At 54.7% G+C, this 17,002-nt stretch overlaps 2 long non-coding RNA genes across 3 annotated transcripts; both read right to left on the bottom strand.

Moving 5' to 3' along the window:
• Positions 1 to 2,355: 2,355 nt before the first annotated feature.
• LOC311191242 lies at positions 2,356 to 8,331 on the bottom strand. 2 transcript variants are annotated; one of them, XR_014617267.1, is made up of 5 exons: positions 8,227 to 8,331; positions 6,451 to 6,907; positions 4,363 to 4,600; positions 3,495 to 3,591; positions 2,356 to 2,642 (listed from the first exon to the last, which is right to left on the bottom strand). It is a non-coding gene; the product is annotated as an uncharacterized lncRNA (long non-coding RNA). The 2 variants fall into 2 exon arrangements; XR_014617268.1 differs by lacking the exons at positions 6,451 to 6,907; positions 8,227 to 8,331 and having other exon boundaries at positions 4,363 to 5,163.
• A 2,379-nt stretch (positions 8,332 to 10,710) lies between these two features.
• Positions 10,711 to 17,002, bottom strand: LOC311190930. Its single transcript, XR_014617255.1, has 5 exons — positions 16,607 to 17,002; positions 14,842 to 15,298; positions 12,753 to 12,990; positions 11,887 to 11,983; positions 10,711 to 11,034 (listed from the first exon to the last, which is right to left on the bottom strand). It is a non-coding gene; the product is annotated as an uncharacterized lncRNA (long non-coding RNA).

Raw genomic sequence — 17,002 nt, 5'->3', positions numbered from 1 at the left:
CATGCCGGGATATACTCCCCCGCAAGGGAGCGGGGCATGCCGGGATACGTTCCAGTGCGGCTCCGGCGGAAAAATGGCCGCCGGAGGACTTCCGGGCATGGCGGCGCCCATCTCCGTACGGCTCCGGCGGTTAAATGGCGACCGAGGGGCTTACGGGCATGGCGGCGCCCTTCTCCGTGCGGCTCCGGCGGAAAAATGGCCGCCGGAGGACTTCCGGGCATGGCGGTGCCCATCTCCGTACGGCTTCGGCGGTTAAATGGCGACCGAGGGGCTTACGGGCATGGCGGCGCCCATCTCCGTGCGGCTCCGGCGGAAAAATGGCCGCCGGGGGGCTTCCGGGCATGGCGGCGCCCATCTCCGTACGGCTTCGGCGGTTAAAAGGCGGCCGGGGGGCTTCCGGGCATGGCGGCGCCCATCTCCGTGCGGCTCCGGCGGAAAAATGGCCGCCGGGGGGCTTCCGGGCATGGCGGCGCCCATCTCCGTACGGCTCCGGCGGTTAAATGGCGACCGAGGGGCTTACGGGCATGGCGGCGCCCTTCTCCGCGCGGCTACGGCGGAAAAATGGCCGCCGGGGGGCTTCCGGGCATGGCGGCGCCCATCTCCTTGCGGCTTCGGCGGTTAAAAGGCGGCCGGGGGGCCTTCCGGGCATGGCGGCGCCCATCTCCGTGCGGCTCCGGCGGTTAAAAGGCGGCCGGGGGGCTTCCGAGCATGGCGGCGCCCATCTCCGTGCGGCTCCGACGGAAAAATGGCCGCCGGGGGGCTTCCGGGCCCCCGTTTGGGGGCGCGAGCTTGGGGGGGGCTACACAGCACAGCTGCCCCGTTCGGGAAGCTAAGCAGGGACCAGTTCGGTCAGCGCCCGGATGGGCGACCTCACCCCGTCTTCGAATCCCCGCACCTAACAGTGCCCCCGCCACGTGCGCCCCTCCTCCCAAAATCTGACCCCCCCCGAGGGAGTCCCATCACCTTCGAGGGTTCCCCGGACCTGACAGTGCCCCGGCCGACCCCGCGACGGGCGAAGGAAACCCCGCCTCACCGGGAGGGAACTTTCGGAACGCTGCGGCTTCCGTGCGCTGCGCCACCCGGGCGCAGTACCGCTGCGTGTCCGCAAGGCGGCAGCACCGAGTGATCCCGCGAGGGGGGGGGCGGGGGGGGGTACCGGCGTCTCTCCGGGAGGGAGCGTCCGGTGACCTCACAGCTTCCCCGTCCGGGAAGCTAAGCAGGTACCAGCTCGGTCAGCGCCCGGATGGGCGACCTCACCCCGTCTTCGAATCCCCGCACATGACAGTGACCCCCCCCCCACCCGCGCGCCCCCTCCCAAAATCTGCCCCCCCGAGGGAGTCCCATCGCCTTCGGGGGTTCCCCGGACCTGACAGTGCCCCGGCCGACCCCGCGACGGGCGGCGGAACCCCCCCCTCACCGGGAGGGAGCGGCCGCCCCGCAATGGCGGCGTCCCTCGTTAAAGCGCCCTGCCGCTCGCGCTGCGCCGCCCGGCCGCAGTCCGCACGCAGCGGGCTCTGCGCGCACCCGCGCAGGAACGCGGCGAGTGTGCACGGAGGCAGCAGAACGCGGCGGCTTCCGTGCGCTGCGCCACCCGGGCGCAGTACCGCTGCGTGTCCGCAAGGCGGCAGCACCGAGGACCCCCGTGTTCGAATCCCCGCTCGGGCCTTTCCACCAGTGCTCGTATCTCTCCGCCTCTGCTCGTATCTCTCCGCCTCTGCTCGGCCCTTTTCGGCTCCCCCTGCCCCACTAATTACCCGTCTGCCGCTGACCTGCGCTCATTAACAACCCCCCATCTCCTCCAGCGAATTCAACCCCCCTCCCAACCCTACTGCGACCCCTCTGAGAGCCCTCGAACCCCACCATGGCCCCTGACCCCCTAGAAGACCCCCGAAGGAACCCCCAACACCCCAAAAATAGACCCTAGAGAGACCCCCCCAGAACCCCTCAGAGACACACCCCCCCCCAAAGAGCCCCCCCACGATCCCCTAAAAAGGCCCTTAGGGCCCCCCAACTCCCCAAAGCGACCCCCCAAAAAACCCAGACCCCCCAAACAGACCCCATAAAGAACCCTAACCACCCCCCAAAAAACCTGAGACTCCTTAAAGACGCCCCCAAGCCCCTCACATCCCCCCCAAAATGAGACCCCATAAAGATCCCCTCAAAGAACCCCACACCCCCCCTTAGAGAACCCCCCCCAAAAGCCCTAGACCCCACCAAAAAGAGACCCTGTAAAGACCCCATAGTCCCCCAAAAAGAGCCAACCGCCCTGACTCAGTTGCTGCCAGCCCCATCGATGGAAAGATGCCACAACAACAGTGGCCTTGGCCACGCTTTCTTGGAAACAACTGGTTCCCTCATCACCTCTGAATAATAAAAATTCTAAGGCATTTTACAACAATGTCCAATACAACAGTAAACTGCTGCCAAGTATAACCCAGAAAATTGTTAGCCGATTCTCCTCTGTCGAAACCGTTGCCAGCTTTGGGCTGAGATGCCTCCAAGGTTTGGTCACCTTCGTCTTCAGCCAACATTGCCAAGTCTCTTGGCTGTTCTTCTGGATCCCCTGGAAGAAGACTGGTGACTGCCTGGAGAAGTGACTCAATCTGCTCTTCTGTTAGTCTTTCCTCACTTTCTTCCACCATCTGCAGGTCAAAAACCAATACATTGTTATTCAATCCATACTTCCTTCCTCAGCTCCAAACAGGAAGACTCGGCCCCAGTAAATACTGCTTTCAATGGATGCAAGACGTAGCCTGAACTCATCACAAAAGCATTTTACAAAGTGGAACTCTTGTAATATTTATAACAACACAAAACAAAAAAGCTCCCTTGTTAGCCACGACAGCTGGCATGCCACAGTGAGACCCTGCTTCTGTTACAAGGAGAACACCACGCTCAGAACAGGCTTTCCTCCTAAAGCCTCTCAGCCTAAGAAAAACCAAACCAAAATACCCAAAGAATTCCCACAAACTAGAAACCCCCCCAAAGCCCAAAAACCAAAGAAGCCACAAACCCCCATTAAAGACACACACAAACCCCAGACCCCACAAGAAAAGCTGCGGGAACTCAAAACACCACAGAAGCCCCTAGCCCTCCCCCAAACCCGCAACCCACAGAACCCCAAAGCCTTCAAAAGGCAGAGAACCAAAACCCCCCCTTAGAACCCCAGTTAAAAAAAACAAACCAACAGAAAAACCTCACAAGCCCACGCTAACCCCACAAATCCCAGACCCTGTAAAAAAACCAACCCACCCAACCCCTATAGCCACAAAAACCAGGAAAAAAAAAAAAAAAAAATCAGTAAAACTACAAACACCTTACCAACCTCCTTGGCTCATTTTCTGAGAGGAGCCTGCACCAGCAGACAGACTAACACATTTTAATCCTAAACTCGGTTCTCTGCGTTCTTTCTCTGCCCCTTCTCTACATCCTTTTCTTTCAACTTCCTCTTCCTACCCACAAGGCTGTCTAAACCAATGGATAGAAACACTAACCCAGGTAACAGTACATCCAGTTCAGATAAAGGCAATGAAATCACCAGCGCCAATACTACGACCTTCTTACAGGTACCACAAGCTCCCAAGAACTCACCTGTAACAGGAAAAGAGGAGAAACCATAGAGACCTTAAATGCAATACGCCAAAACCCGAAAGAGACTTATTCTTGTATATTGAATGTTAAAATCACATGCATAATTACAGAATTCTTTACAGCTGAAAAAATATTTTTAGAAGACGACCCTGACAGTCTACCTGCAACTGCTGCAAGATGTCTATAATAAACCCCCACAATTTTCTGTAATTAAAAACAAACAAACAAAAAAAAAAAAAAACCAGGAAAGAATGCAATCAATCATCCAGGTAATTCTGAGTTAACTGATGCCCTGAATGGGACAAGTCGAACCCAAGCTAACACCAGCCAGTTTACTGCAATGCTTGTCTAGCATACACATATATAAATCAAAATGACATGTGGCTAGAGGCCAGGTGCAAAAAAAATAAGACATTTGCACACCACAGCAGACAACCTGCCGAGGGCCACGATATGATATGCTGCAGCAGAGTCTTGTGGCTGTTCGCTCAAACACGCTGGTGGAATAGTCTGCATAACCGGCCCTGGGCACGATTTACATGGGGTTTTCTAAGCTATGCCTGATGTGGCTAAGGGATTTTTACTGGGCAATCCTGGTTTAAGACCAGTCTCGGCTCCTAAGGAATGCCAGCCAACAAAGATGTTTTCAGCCGTTAACAAGAGGAACAGAAATCCAACGACGAGCTGCTGCTTTTAAAACGTGGAGTCATCATTGTGACAAATGGCACCACACAGATCTCTGTTAACACATTTGTAGACAAAGTGGAAGACCTGGGGTTGGGGACAGCTGTGCAACTCAGCCTTCATTTCCCGAGGGCAGGTATGCTCCGTCAGCTGCTGCCAGGTGTCGTCGACAACAAGAAACGGGCTGCACTCTGCCGGCTTGTCCACCTCGAACTTCTCAGCGCAGAGCTGGCGAACATCTTCGGTGGTTATAGACAGTCTCACCAGGAAAGATCTTTCCTGTACATCCACAGTACACTCCCTGGAACGCAACATGAAGGTGGTTCTGTAGAATGAGAAAACACACATCAGCAACTCAAAAACCCCAACAGCTGAAGCGTCAGCAACAAACCTGTCCCCACACTGAGACTCACCCCCGCGATTCCCACGCCCGACAGCCACCTCGCCAACTGCAATACTGGTGGCAAAACTGTGGCAAGCGGAACAGAAATTCCTAAGCCAACACCCTCCTTTCCTCATATTACACTCTAACCCTGCAATGACAGCCAAACAGGACTTGTCCTGCCGAGCAAAACCAGGAAACAAAATGCAGTGAGGCTAAGCAATGTCTGAGGCAGCAGGGTCGAGAGATGGTGCTGCTGCACTACTGCCACAAAACAGGCACCTCCTATGGCCGTGTCAGTCAGAAGGAATAAGAAAAAAGCCTCTGCCAGTGGCAGCAAACGGTGCTGATCCCCAAGTTACTGCGTGATAAGCCATCTGCATTCTTATGCTGCAGCACGCAAAGTGTTTTAGGGTGCTTCAGTCCAGTCAGGACACTTTCATTGCATTAAACCGGTGACAATCTGGGGTCCGAGCCCGATTTAACCGGCTTTCCCATGACAGCTTTTTTTCTTTTTTACAGTAAGGCTTAGAGGGAAGCAGAAAGAAAGCTTCCTCGGCAACATTAGGCTAAACCCTAATGGCAAAAGCCTCGTGGCAAAAGCTGGACCTTTTTTCTGTGTTGAAACTGACATGTTCTTACAACTCCGATAACATGGAAAAAGTCTAAGTGCACCCTACAAGGAAATGCAGTTCTACCTTTCAGAAAGCATTTAAAGAGGAAAAAAAACCAAGCAACAACTGGGGGAAAAGCAACCACAAACATCTTTTGAACACATGAACAAAGCAAGCTGCTGTAGTGTGCTTTTTTTAAAAAAAAAAGACATTAACTGTGGTTACAGACTGAAAAAGATACAATTAAAGGAAGTGGAAAAATGGCACAGTGAGAAAGACCTGTTTATCAACTCAGCGGGTGCCAATGTCTGTATGCTAAACCAATCAGGCACGCTAAATCACAATGGCAAAGATGTACATTGCACAAAAGCAAGCCAGCAAAAGCTACCATTGAGAAGGTGGTTCTACCACTTAAGTTCCAAGAAGCACTCTTATCTTTAACAAAGTATTTTTACAGCTTGCAAACTGAAACACTGAAGCTTTGCAGCAGCATTTAAACGAGGTCAGGACTGACCCTGACGAAACAGGGCCTATCCGTTTCTGTTACCGGGGTGAAGCAATTATGAAAAATCAGCCCTAGAGGAGGAAAATCAAGCTGCAGTTTTAGTTCCTAATGTATGTAACACACAGATGTTTTTAAAAGCACGCGCTTTAGACAGACGGGACTGCTTCGAGAAGAGGCTGAAGCTCCCACAAGCACTCCTAACATATACTAAGTATCAAAGTTATTTATGGAGCAGCAGAAAATTGTACTCAATCATCCTCACAATATGGCATTTTTTGCCTTTTCATCCTAGAGACGGAGGGAGGATGAAGGCCTTCCGGGGTCCGAGAGCTGATAAAACTGCAGGAGCCCATCACAAGTGTAGCTACCACATTGTTAAGTCACGATGACTCCCCCTGCTCGATCGAAAATATCTCACCTCATAAGGCAGAGTCCATCAGTAGATTCCCAGGTCACACAGGCCTGCACTCTGCGAGCTGAACAGCTTTCTGTACTTCCACTTTACAGCGGAACCATGAGACTCTCTTGTTATGCTACTGATGTTGCCAACTTTAGGACCACCCTTGGATGGATTTCTACTCCAACAATGTCACCAAAATCTGCGCTGTGAAGAAGAACCCACCTTCCCTAGTCCTTTGCTTCATTTTAAGAAAAATAAACGAATGACAGGTTACCTTCTCCATGCAGAAAACACAGATCCATCGATTCCACCACGTACTCAACTTCAGTATCCAGCTCCAGCATGTCACACCTACTCACCCAGTGTGATAACACAGTCAAGAAGTCATCATTTTCATTCAGCCTCCCTGAGACAAAGGGAATAGAGACAGTCAGAGACAAACTGCGCTTTCCTTACCAGCCTCACCGTTTGAAAGGAAAGTGTTGCTTCGCTGCCTTCGCTGAGAAGTACATCTGTATTACTCTAGATCCTCCTGTAACCAGTGCGCAGCAAAGTGGGTGTCACCTGACACTGGCTGGACAGGACGCCAATGCCAGCTTCGTCCCATACTCTCTAGCGAGCGCAAATCTGACGATGCACACTTTGAGGCGTGCTCTCCTCAGGCAGCAACTCTGTCTTCTACAGGATCTGCTGGAGATGCCCCTCGTTTCATGAACTGCTGCCAACAGCACCTGCATTTATGGAGAATAAAGCATATTCAAGGGCCAGCTTGCTGCCTGGGACAGTGAGATATAGAATGAAAAAAAAAAAAAAGAACACCAGACAACAGGCTAGAGAAATTTTTGGAGAAAACAAGACAGGTGCAGATCACGACAAAGAGATGGAAAAGGAAAGTAACTGCAGTGGCCTGCAGGACAGAGATGGAAGACGAAAAAAGGAGGAAGAGAAAGCAGGAAAAAAGCACAGAGAGAAAAAGAAAAGGGAGAGGGAGATGAAGAAAGAGAAAGGGAGAGAAGAAAAGGGAGCAGGACAGTACAATAGAGAAGTACAGGCAAGGGGAAAAAAAAAAAAAATCAGAGGAGTAGTAAGAAAGGGCAGGGGTCAGTGGAGGGCTGGGAAGGACCAAGACTCACAAGAAGGACAACAGGTTCTGGATGGGTAACCACCCAACTCTTAAACTTTTGGGGACTTAATGGGTACAAGGTATCCAAGAAGAAAGCTCAAATAGCAAGCCAAACAGTAATGTCTCCAATGGGCTTGGACATTTCACAAGGGCAACAAAGGCTGACAAGGAAACAAAAGGCAGAGCAGAACCTGTGCTCCATTTTCATTTACCATAAAAAATTATAGAAACCCCGCGAGCCACGGAACCCCCAAAAACCCAATTAAAACCACAAAAGAAACCCAAACCAGAAAACCAACAAAAGACCAGAGCAAAATAACCACCGAGCCGAAGAAACCAGCAAACCCGGAAACCCCAGACACCACAAGAACCCCCGATAACCACTGAACGCCACAGCAGCCACAAGAGAAGCCCTAAGCCCTCCTCTGCCAAAAGAGCCCCGCGAGACAGAAAACCCACAAGCCGCAACTAGAGAGAGACACAGACCCACGCAAAGCCCCAAATCCCCCCAAACCTGCCAGCCCCGCGGCCCGGACACGCTCAGACTGACCGGAAGAGTCCAGTCGCGCCCCGCCCCGCCGGCCCCTTCGGTGCCCCGTGTCTCCCGTGCCGGCTGCTCGGGGAACGGGAGCTCTGGCCCGGCCGCACCCCCAAGCCCCCGCCGCGACCCCCTCCGCGCACTGCCCGCGCGGCGCGGAGCCCCCCCTCCCGGCCCGGACACCCCGCCGGACGCCGCGGAGACACGTCCCGGCACGGACCGGCGCCGGCAGAAGGCCGGCCGCGGCTGGGGGGGGGGTGGAAGGCGCGGCGCCTCGCCGCCCGCGCGCCCCGCACCGACCCCCGGCCCGCCGCGACCACTCGCGCCGCGACCCGCCGACCGCCCGGCCCCGGCCGACCCCGCGACGGGCGGCGGAACCGGAGCCTCACCGGGAGGGAGCGCCGGCATCCCGACGGGGCCCCTCATCGCCCCGGAAAGCACGGGCAGGCTCCTCGTGGCAGCTCCGCGGTTATACTGCCCGGAAAGGAGCGGGGCATGCCGGGATATACTCCCCCGCAAGGGAGCGGGGCATGCCGGGATACGTTCCAGTGCGGCTCCGGCGGAAAAATGGCCGCCGGAGGACTTCCGGGCATGGCGGCGCCCATCTCCGTACGGCTCCGGCGGTTAAATGGCGACCGAGGGGCTTACGGGCATGGCGGCGCCCTTCTCCGTGCGGCTCCGGCGGAAAAATGGCCGCCGGAGGACTTCCGGGCATGGCGGCGCCCATCTCCGTACGGCTTCGGCGGTTAAATGGCGACCGAGGGGCTTACGGGCATGGCGGCGCCCATCTCCGTGCGGCTCCGGCGGAAAAATGGCCGCCGGGGGGCTTCCGGGCATGGCGGCGCCCATCTCCGTACGGCTTCGGCGGTTAAAAGGCGGCCGGGGGGCTTCCGGGCATGGCGGCGCCCATCTCCGTGCGGCTCCGGCGGAAAAATGGCCGCCGGGGGGCTTCCGGGCATGGCGGCGCCCATCTCCGTACGGCTCCGGCGGTTAAATGGCGACCGAGGGGCTTACGGGCATGGCGGCGCCCTTCTCCGCGCGGCTACGGCGGAAAAATGGCCGCCGGGGGGCTTCCGGGCATGGCGGCGCCCATCTCCTTGCGGCTTCGGCGGTTAAAAGGCGGCCGGGGGGCCTTCCGGGCATGGCGGCGCCCATCTCCGTGCGGCTCCGGCGGAAAAATGGCCGCCGGGGGGCTTCCGGGCATGGCGGCGCCCATCTCCGTGCGGCTCCGGCGGTTAAAAGGCGGCCGGGGGGCTTCCGAGCATGGCGGCGCCCATCTCCGTGCGGCTCCGACGGAAAAATGGCCGCCGGGGGGCTTCCGGGCCCCCGTTTGGGGGCGCGAGCTTGGGGGGGGCTACACAGCACAGCTGCCCCGTTCGGGAAGCTAAGCAGGGACCAGTTCGGTCAGCGCCCGGATGGGCGACTTCACCCCGTCTTCGAATCCCCGCACCTAACAGTGCCCCCGCCACGTGCGCCCCTCCTCCCAAAATCTGACCCCCCCCGAGGGAGTCCCATCACCTTCGAGGGTTCCCCGGACCTGACAGTGCCCCGGCCGACCCCGCGACGGGCGAAGGAAACCCCGCCTCACCGGGAGGGAACTTTCGGAACGCTGCGGCTTCCGTGCGCTGCGCCACCCGGGCGCAGTACCGCTGCGTGTCCGCAAGGCGGCAGCACCGAGTGATCCCGCGAGGGGGGGGGCGGGGGGGGGTACCGGCGTCTCTCCGGGAGGGAGCGTCCGGTGACCTCACAGCTTCCCCGTCCGGGAAGCTAAGCAGGTACCAGCTCGGTCAGCGCCCGGATGGGCGACCTCACCCCGTCTTCGAATCCCCGCACATGACAGTGACCCCCCCCCCACCCGCGCGCCCCCTCCCAAAATCTGCCCCCCCGAGGGAGTCCCATCGCCTTCGGGGGTTCCCCGGACCTGACAGTGCCCCGGCCGACCCCGCGACGGGCGGCGGAACCCCCCCCTCACCGGGAGGGAGCGGCCGCCCCGCAATGGCGGCGTCCCTCGTTAAAGCGCCCTGCCGCTCGCGCTGCGCCGCCCGGCCGCAGTCCGCACGCAGCGGGCTCTGCGCGCACCCGCGCAGGAACGCGGCGAGTGTGCACGGAGGCAGCAGAACGCGGCGGCTTCCGTGCGCTGCGCCACCCGGGCGCAGTACCGCTGCGTGTCCGCAAGGCGGCAGCACCGAGGACCCCCGTGTTCGAATCCCCGCTCGGGCCTTTCCACCAGTGCTCGTATCTCTCCGCCTCTGCTCGTATCTCTCCGCCTCTGCTCGGCCCTTTTCGGCTCCCCCTGCCCCACTAATTACCCGTCTGCCGCTGACCTGCGCTCATTAACAACCCCCCATCTCCTCCAGCGAATTCAACCCCCCTCCCAACCCTACTGCGACCCCTCTGAGAGCCCTCGAACCCCACCATGGCCCCTGACCCCCTAGAAGACCCCCGAAGGAACCCCCAACACCCCAAAAATAGACCCTAGAGAGACCCCCCCAGAACCCCTCAGAGACACACCCCCCCCCAAAGAGCCCCCCCACGATCCCCTAAAAAGGCCCTTAGGGCCCCCCAACTCCCCAAAGCGACCCCCCAAAAAACCCAGACCCCCCAAACAGACCCCATAAAGAACCCTAACCACCCCCCAAAAAACCTGAGACTCCTTAAAGACGCCCCCAAGCCCCTCACATCCCCCCCAAAATGAGACCCCATAAAGATCCCCTCAAAGAACCCCACACCCCCCCTTAGAGAACCCCCCCCAAAAGCCCTAGACCCCACCAAAAAGAGACCCTGTAAAGACCCCATAGTCCCCCAAAAAGAGCCAACCGCCCTGACTCAGTTGCTGCCAGCCCCATCGATGGAAAGATGCCACAACAACAGTGGCCTTGGCCACGCTTTCTTGGAAACAACTGGTTCCCTCATCACCTCTGAATAATAAAAATTCGAAGGCATTTTACAACAATGTCCAATACAACAGTAAACTGCTGCCAAGTATAACCCAGAAAATTGTTAGCCGATTCTCCTCTGTCGAAACCGTTGCCAGCTTTGGGCTGAGATGCCTCCAAGGTTTGGTCACCTTCGTCTTCAGCCAACATTGCCAAGTCTCTTGGCTGTTCTTCTGGATCCCCTGGAAGAAGACTGGTGACTGCCTGGAGAAGTGACTCAATCTGCTCTTCTGTTAGTCTTTCCTCACTTTCTTCCACCATCTGCAGGTCAAAAACCAATACATTGTTATTCAATCCATACTTCCTTCCTCAGCTCCAAACAGGAAGACTCGGCCCCAGTAAATACTGCTTTCAATGGATGCAAGACGTAGCCTGAACTCATCACAAAAGCATTTTACAAAGTGGAACTCTTGTAATATTTATAACAACACAAAACAAAAAAGCTCCCTTGTTAGCCACGACAGCTGGCATGCCACAGTGAGACCCTGCTTCTGTTACAAGGAGAACACCACGCTCAGAACAGGCTTTCCTCCTAAAGCCTCTCAGCCTAAGAAAAACCAAACCAAAATACCCAAAGAATTCCCACAAACTAGAAACCCCCACAAAGCCCAAAAACCAAAGAAGCCACAAACCCCCATTAAAGACACACACAAACCCCAGACCCCACAAGAAAAGCTGCGGGAACTCAAAACACCACAGAAGCCCCTAGCCCTCCCCCAAACCCGCAACCCACAGAACCCCAAAGCCTTCAAAAGGCAGAGAACCAAAACCCCCCCTTAGAACCCCAGTTAAAAAAAACAAACCAACAGAAAAACCTCACAAGCCCACGCTAACCCCACAAATCCCAGACCCTGTAAAAAAACCAACCCACCCAACCCCTATAGCCACAAAAACCAGGAAAAAAAAAAAAAAAAAATCAGTAAAACTACAAACACCTTACCAACCTCCTTGGCTCATTTTCTGAGAGGAGCCTGCACCAGCAGACAGACTAACACATTTTAATCCTAAACTCGGTTCTCTGCGTTCTTTCTCTGCCCCTTCTCTACATCCTTTTCTTTCAACTTCCTCTTCCTACCCACAAGGCTGTCTAAACCAATGGATAGAAACACTAACCCAGGTAACAGTACATCCAGTTCAGATAAAGGCAATGAAATCACCAGCGCCAATACTACGACCTTCTTACAGGTACCACAAGCTCCCAAGAACTCACCTGTAACAGGAAAAGAGGAGAAACCATAGAGACCTTAAATGCAATACGCCAAAACCCGAAAGAGACTTATTCTTGTATATTGAATGTTAAAATCACATGCATAATTACAGAATTCTTTACAGCTGAAAAAATATTTTTAGAAGACGACCCTGACAGTCTACCTGCAACTGCTGCAAGATGTCTATAATAAACCCCCACAATTTTCTGTAATTAAAAAAAACAAAAACAAAAAAAACAAACAGGGAAGAATGCAATCAATCATCCAGGTAATTCTGAGTTAACTGATGCCCTGAATGGGACAAGTCGAACCCAAGCTAACACCAGCCAGTTTACTGCAATGCTTGTCTAGCATACACATATATAAATCAAAATGACATGTGGCTAGAGGCCAGGTGCAAAAAAAAATAAGACATTTGCACACCACAGCAGACAACCTGCCGAGGGCCACGATATGATATGCTGCAGCAGAGTCTTGTGGCTGTTCGCTCAAACACGCTGGTGGAACAGTCTGCATAACCGGCCCTGTGCACGATTTACATGGGGTTTTCTAAGCTATGCCTGATGTGGCTAAGGGATTTTTACTGGGCAATCCTGGTTTAAGACCAGTCTCGGCTCCTAAGGAATGCCAGCCAACAAAGATGTTTTCAGCCGTTAACAAGAGGAACAGAAATCCAACGACGAGCTGCTGCTTTTAAAACGTGGAGTCATCATTGTGACAAATGGCACCACACAGATCTCTGTTAACACATTTGTAGACAAAGTGGAAGACCTGGGGTTGGGGACAGCTGTGCAACTCAGCCTTCATTTCCCGAGGGCAGGTATGCTCCGTCAGCTGCTGCCAGGTGTCGTCGACAACAAGAAACGGGCTGCACTCTGCCGGCTTGTCCACCTCGAACTTCTCAGCGCAGAGCTGGCGAACATCTTCGGTGGTTATAGACAGTCTCACCAGGAAAGATCTTTCCTGTACATCCACAGTACACTCCCTGGAACGCAACATGAAGGTGGTTCTGTAGAATGAGAAAACACACATCAGCAACTCAAAAACCCCAACAGCTGAAGCGTCAGCAACAAACCTGTCCCCACACTGAGACTCACCCCCGCGATTCCCACGCCCGACAGCCACCTCGCCAACTGCAATACTGGTGGCAAAACTGTGGCAAGCGGAACAGAAATTCCTAAGCCAACACCCTCCTTTCCTCATATTACACTCTAACCCTGCAATGACAGCCAAACAGGACTTGTCCTGCCGAGCAAAACCAGGAAACAAAATGCAGTGAGGCTAAGCAATGTCTGAGGCAGCAGGGTCGAGAGATGGTGCTGCTGCACTACTGCCACAAAACAGGCACCTCCTATGGCCGTGTCAGTCAGAAGGAATAAGAAAAAAGCCTCTGCCAGTGGCAGCAAACGGTGCTGATCCCCAAGTTACTGCGTGATAAGCCATCTGCATTCTTATGCTGCAGCACGCAAAGTGTTTTAGGGTGCTTCAGTCCAGTCAGGACACTTTCATTGCATTAAACCGGTGACAATCTGGGGTCCGAGCCCGATTTAACCGGCTTTCCCATGACAGCTTTTTTTCTTTTTTACAGTAAGGCTTAGAGGGAAGCAGAAAGAAAGCTTCCTCGGCAACATTAGGCTAAACCCTAATGGCAAAAGCCTCGTGGCAAAAGCTGGACCTTTTTTCTGTGTTGAAACTGACATGTTCTTACAACTCCGATAACATGGAAAAAGTCTAAGTGCACCCTACAAGGAAATGCAGTTCTACCTTTCAGAAAGCATTTAAAGAGGAAAAAAACCCAAGCAACAACTGGGGGAAAAGCAACCACAAACATCTTTTGAACACATGAACAAAGCAAGCTGCTGTAGCGTGCTTTTTTTAAAAAAAAAAAGACATTAACTGTGGTTACAGACTGAAAAAGATACAATTAAAGGAAGTGGAAAAATGGCACAGTGAGAAAGACCTGTTTATCAACTCAGCGGGTGCCAATGTCTGTATGCTAAACCAATCAGGCACGCTAAATCACAATGGCAAAGATGTACATTGCACAAAAGCAAGCCAGCAAAAGCTACCATTGAGAAGGCGGTTCTACCACTTAAGTTCCAAGAAGCACTCTTATCTTTAACAAAGTATTTTTACAGCTTGCAAACTGAAACACTGAAGCTTTGCAGCAGCATTTAAACGAGGTCAGGACTGACCCTGACGAAACAGGGCCTATCCCTTTCTGTTACCGGTGTGAAGCAATTATGAAAAATCAGCCCTAGAGGAGGAAAATCAAGCTGCAGTTTTAGTTCCTAATGTATGTAACACACAGATGTTTTTAAAAGCACGCGCTTTAGACAGACGGGACTGCTTCGAGAAGAGGCTGAAGCTCCCACAAGCACTCCTAACATATACTAAGTATCAAAGTTATTTACGGAGCGGCAGAAAATTGTACTCAATCATCCTCACAATATGGCATTTTTTGCCTTTTCATCCTAGAGACGGAGGGAGGATGAAGGCCTTCCGGGGTCCGATAGCTGATAAAACTGCAGGAGCCCATCACAAGTGTAGCTACCACATTGTTAAGTCACGATGACTCCCCCTGCTCGATCGAAAATATCTCACCTCATAAGGCAGAGTCCATCAGTAGATTCCCAGGTCACACAGGCCTGCACTCTGCGAGCTGAACAGCTTTCTGTACTTCCACTTTACAGCGGAACCATGAGACTCTCTTGTTATGCTACTGATGTTGCCAACTTTAGGACCACCCTTGGATGGATTTCTACTCCAACAATGTCATCAAAATCTGCGCTGTGAAGAAGAACCCACCTTCCCTAGTCCTTTGCTTCATTTTAAGAAAAATAAACGAATGACAGGTTACCTTCTCCATGCAGAAAACACAGATCCATCGATTCCACCACGTACTCAACTTCAGTATCCAGCTCCAGCATGTCACACCTACTCACCCAGTGTGATAACACAGTCAAGAAGTCATCATTTTCATTCAGCCTCCCTGAGACAAAGGGAATAGAGACAGTCAGAGACAAACTGCGCTTTCCTTACCAGCCTCACCGTTTGAAAGGAAAGTGTTGCTTCGCTGCCTTCGCTGAGAAGTACATCTGTATTACTCTAGATCCTCCTGTAACCAGTGCGCAGCAAAGTGGGTGTCACCTGACACTGGCTGGACAGGACGCCAATGCCAGCTTCGTCCCATACTCTCTAGCGAGCGCAAATCCGACGATGCACACTTTGAGGCGTGCTCTCCTCAGGCAGCAACTCTGTCTTCTACAGGATCTGCTGGAGATGCCCCTCGTTTCATGAACTGCTGCCAACAGCACCTGCATTTATGGAGAATAAAGCATATTCAAGGGCCAGCTTGCTGCCTGGGACAGTGAGATATAGAATGAAAAAAAAAAAAGAACACCAGACAACAGGCTAGAGAAATTGTTGGAGAAAACAAGACAGGTGCAGATCACGACAAAGAGATGGAAAAGGAAAGTAACTGCAGTGGCCTGCAGGACAGAGATGGAAGACGAAAAAAGGAGGAAGAGAAAGCACAGAGAGAAAAAGAAAAGGGAGAGGGAGATGAAGAAAGAGAAAGGGAGAGAAGAAAAGGGAGCAGGACAGTAGAATAGAGAAGTACAGGCAAGGGGAAAAAAAAAAAAAAAAATCAGAGGAGTAGTAAGAAAGGGCAGGGGTCAGTGGAGGGCTGGGAAGGACCAAGACTCACAAGAAGGACAACAGGTTCTGGATGGGTAACCACCCAACTCTTAAACTTTTGGGGACTTAATGGGTACAAGGTATCCAAGAAGAAAGCTCAAATAGCAAGCCAAACAGTAATGTCTCCAATGGGCTTGGACATTTCACAAGGGCAACAAAGGCTGACAAGGAAACAAAAGGCAGAGCAGAACCTGTGCTCCATTTTCATTTACCATAAAAAATTATAGAAACCCCGCGAGCCACGGAACCCCCAAAAACCCAATTAAAACCACAAAAGAAACCCAAACCAGAAAACCAACAAAAGACCAGAGCAAAATAACCACCGAGCCGAAGAAACCAGCAAACCCGGAAACCCCAGACACCACAAGAACCCCCGATAACCACTGCACGCCACAGCAGCCACAAGAGAAGCCCCAAGCCCTCCTCTGCCAAAACAGCCCCGCGAGACAGAAAACCCACAAGCCGCAACTAGAGAGAGACACAGACCCACGCAAACCCCCAAATCCCCCCAAACCTGCCAGCCCCGCGGCCCGGACACGCTCAGACTGACCGGAAGAGTCCAGTCGCGCCCCGCCCCGCCGGCCCCTTCGGTGCCCCGTGTCTCCCGTGCCGGCTGCTCGGGGAACGGGAGCTCTGGCCCGGCCGCACCCCCAAGCCCCCGCCGCGACCCCCTCCGCGCACTGCCCGCGCGGCGCGGAGCCCCCCCTCCCGGCCCAGACACCCCGCCGGACGCCGCGGAGACACGTCCCGGCACGGACCGGCGCCGGCAGAAGGCCGGCCGCGGCTGGGGGGGGGTGGAAGGCGCGGCGCCTCGCCGCCCGCGCGCCCCGCACCGACCCCCGGCCCGCCGCGACCACTCGCGCCGCGACCCGCCGACCGCCCGGCCCCGGCCGACCCCGCGACGGGCGGCGGAACCGGAGCCTCACCGGGAGGGAGCGCCGAGCCGGGAGGGAGCGCCCGGCACGCAGCCGGGACCGGCGGCGAGAACCGAGGCGAATTCCGCGCGCAGCACGGCGGATGCCGGGACCTGGGCGAGCCTTACTGCGCGTGCGCACGGCAATCGCGTCTTGTCCTCTCAATCCGCTCTCCGGCCGCCGCCCCGGGCCCTGCTCTTGCCCGGTACCTCGTTAGGCCGCGGGCTCTCTCCCGGAGAGGGGGCCGTCCGGGGGCTCCCACCGTAACGCTGCTGACGCGAACTTAGATCTTGCCTGGCTTTGGGGCTTGATCGGGATCCAGCAGCGTCCGCAGTGCGGCCCCCCCCCGCTCCCCGGCATGCCAACGCCGCCGCCGCGGCTAGCGGACTAACTCTGCCGGAGCGTCGG

Source organism: Gallinula chloropus, assembly GCF_964237585.1.
Source record: "Gallinula chloropus genome assembly, chromosome: 4".
Classification (NCBI taxonomy): Eukaryota; Metazoa; Chordata; class Aves; order Gruiformes; family Rallidae; genus Gallinula; species Gallinula chloropus.
This window is presented reverse-complemented; position numbering and strand designations above follow the sequence as displayed.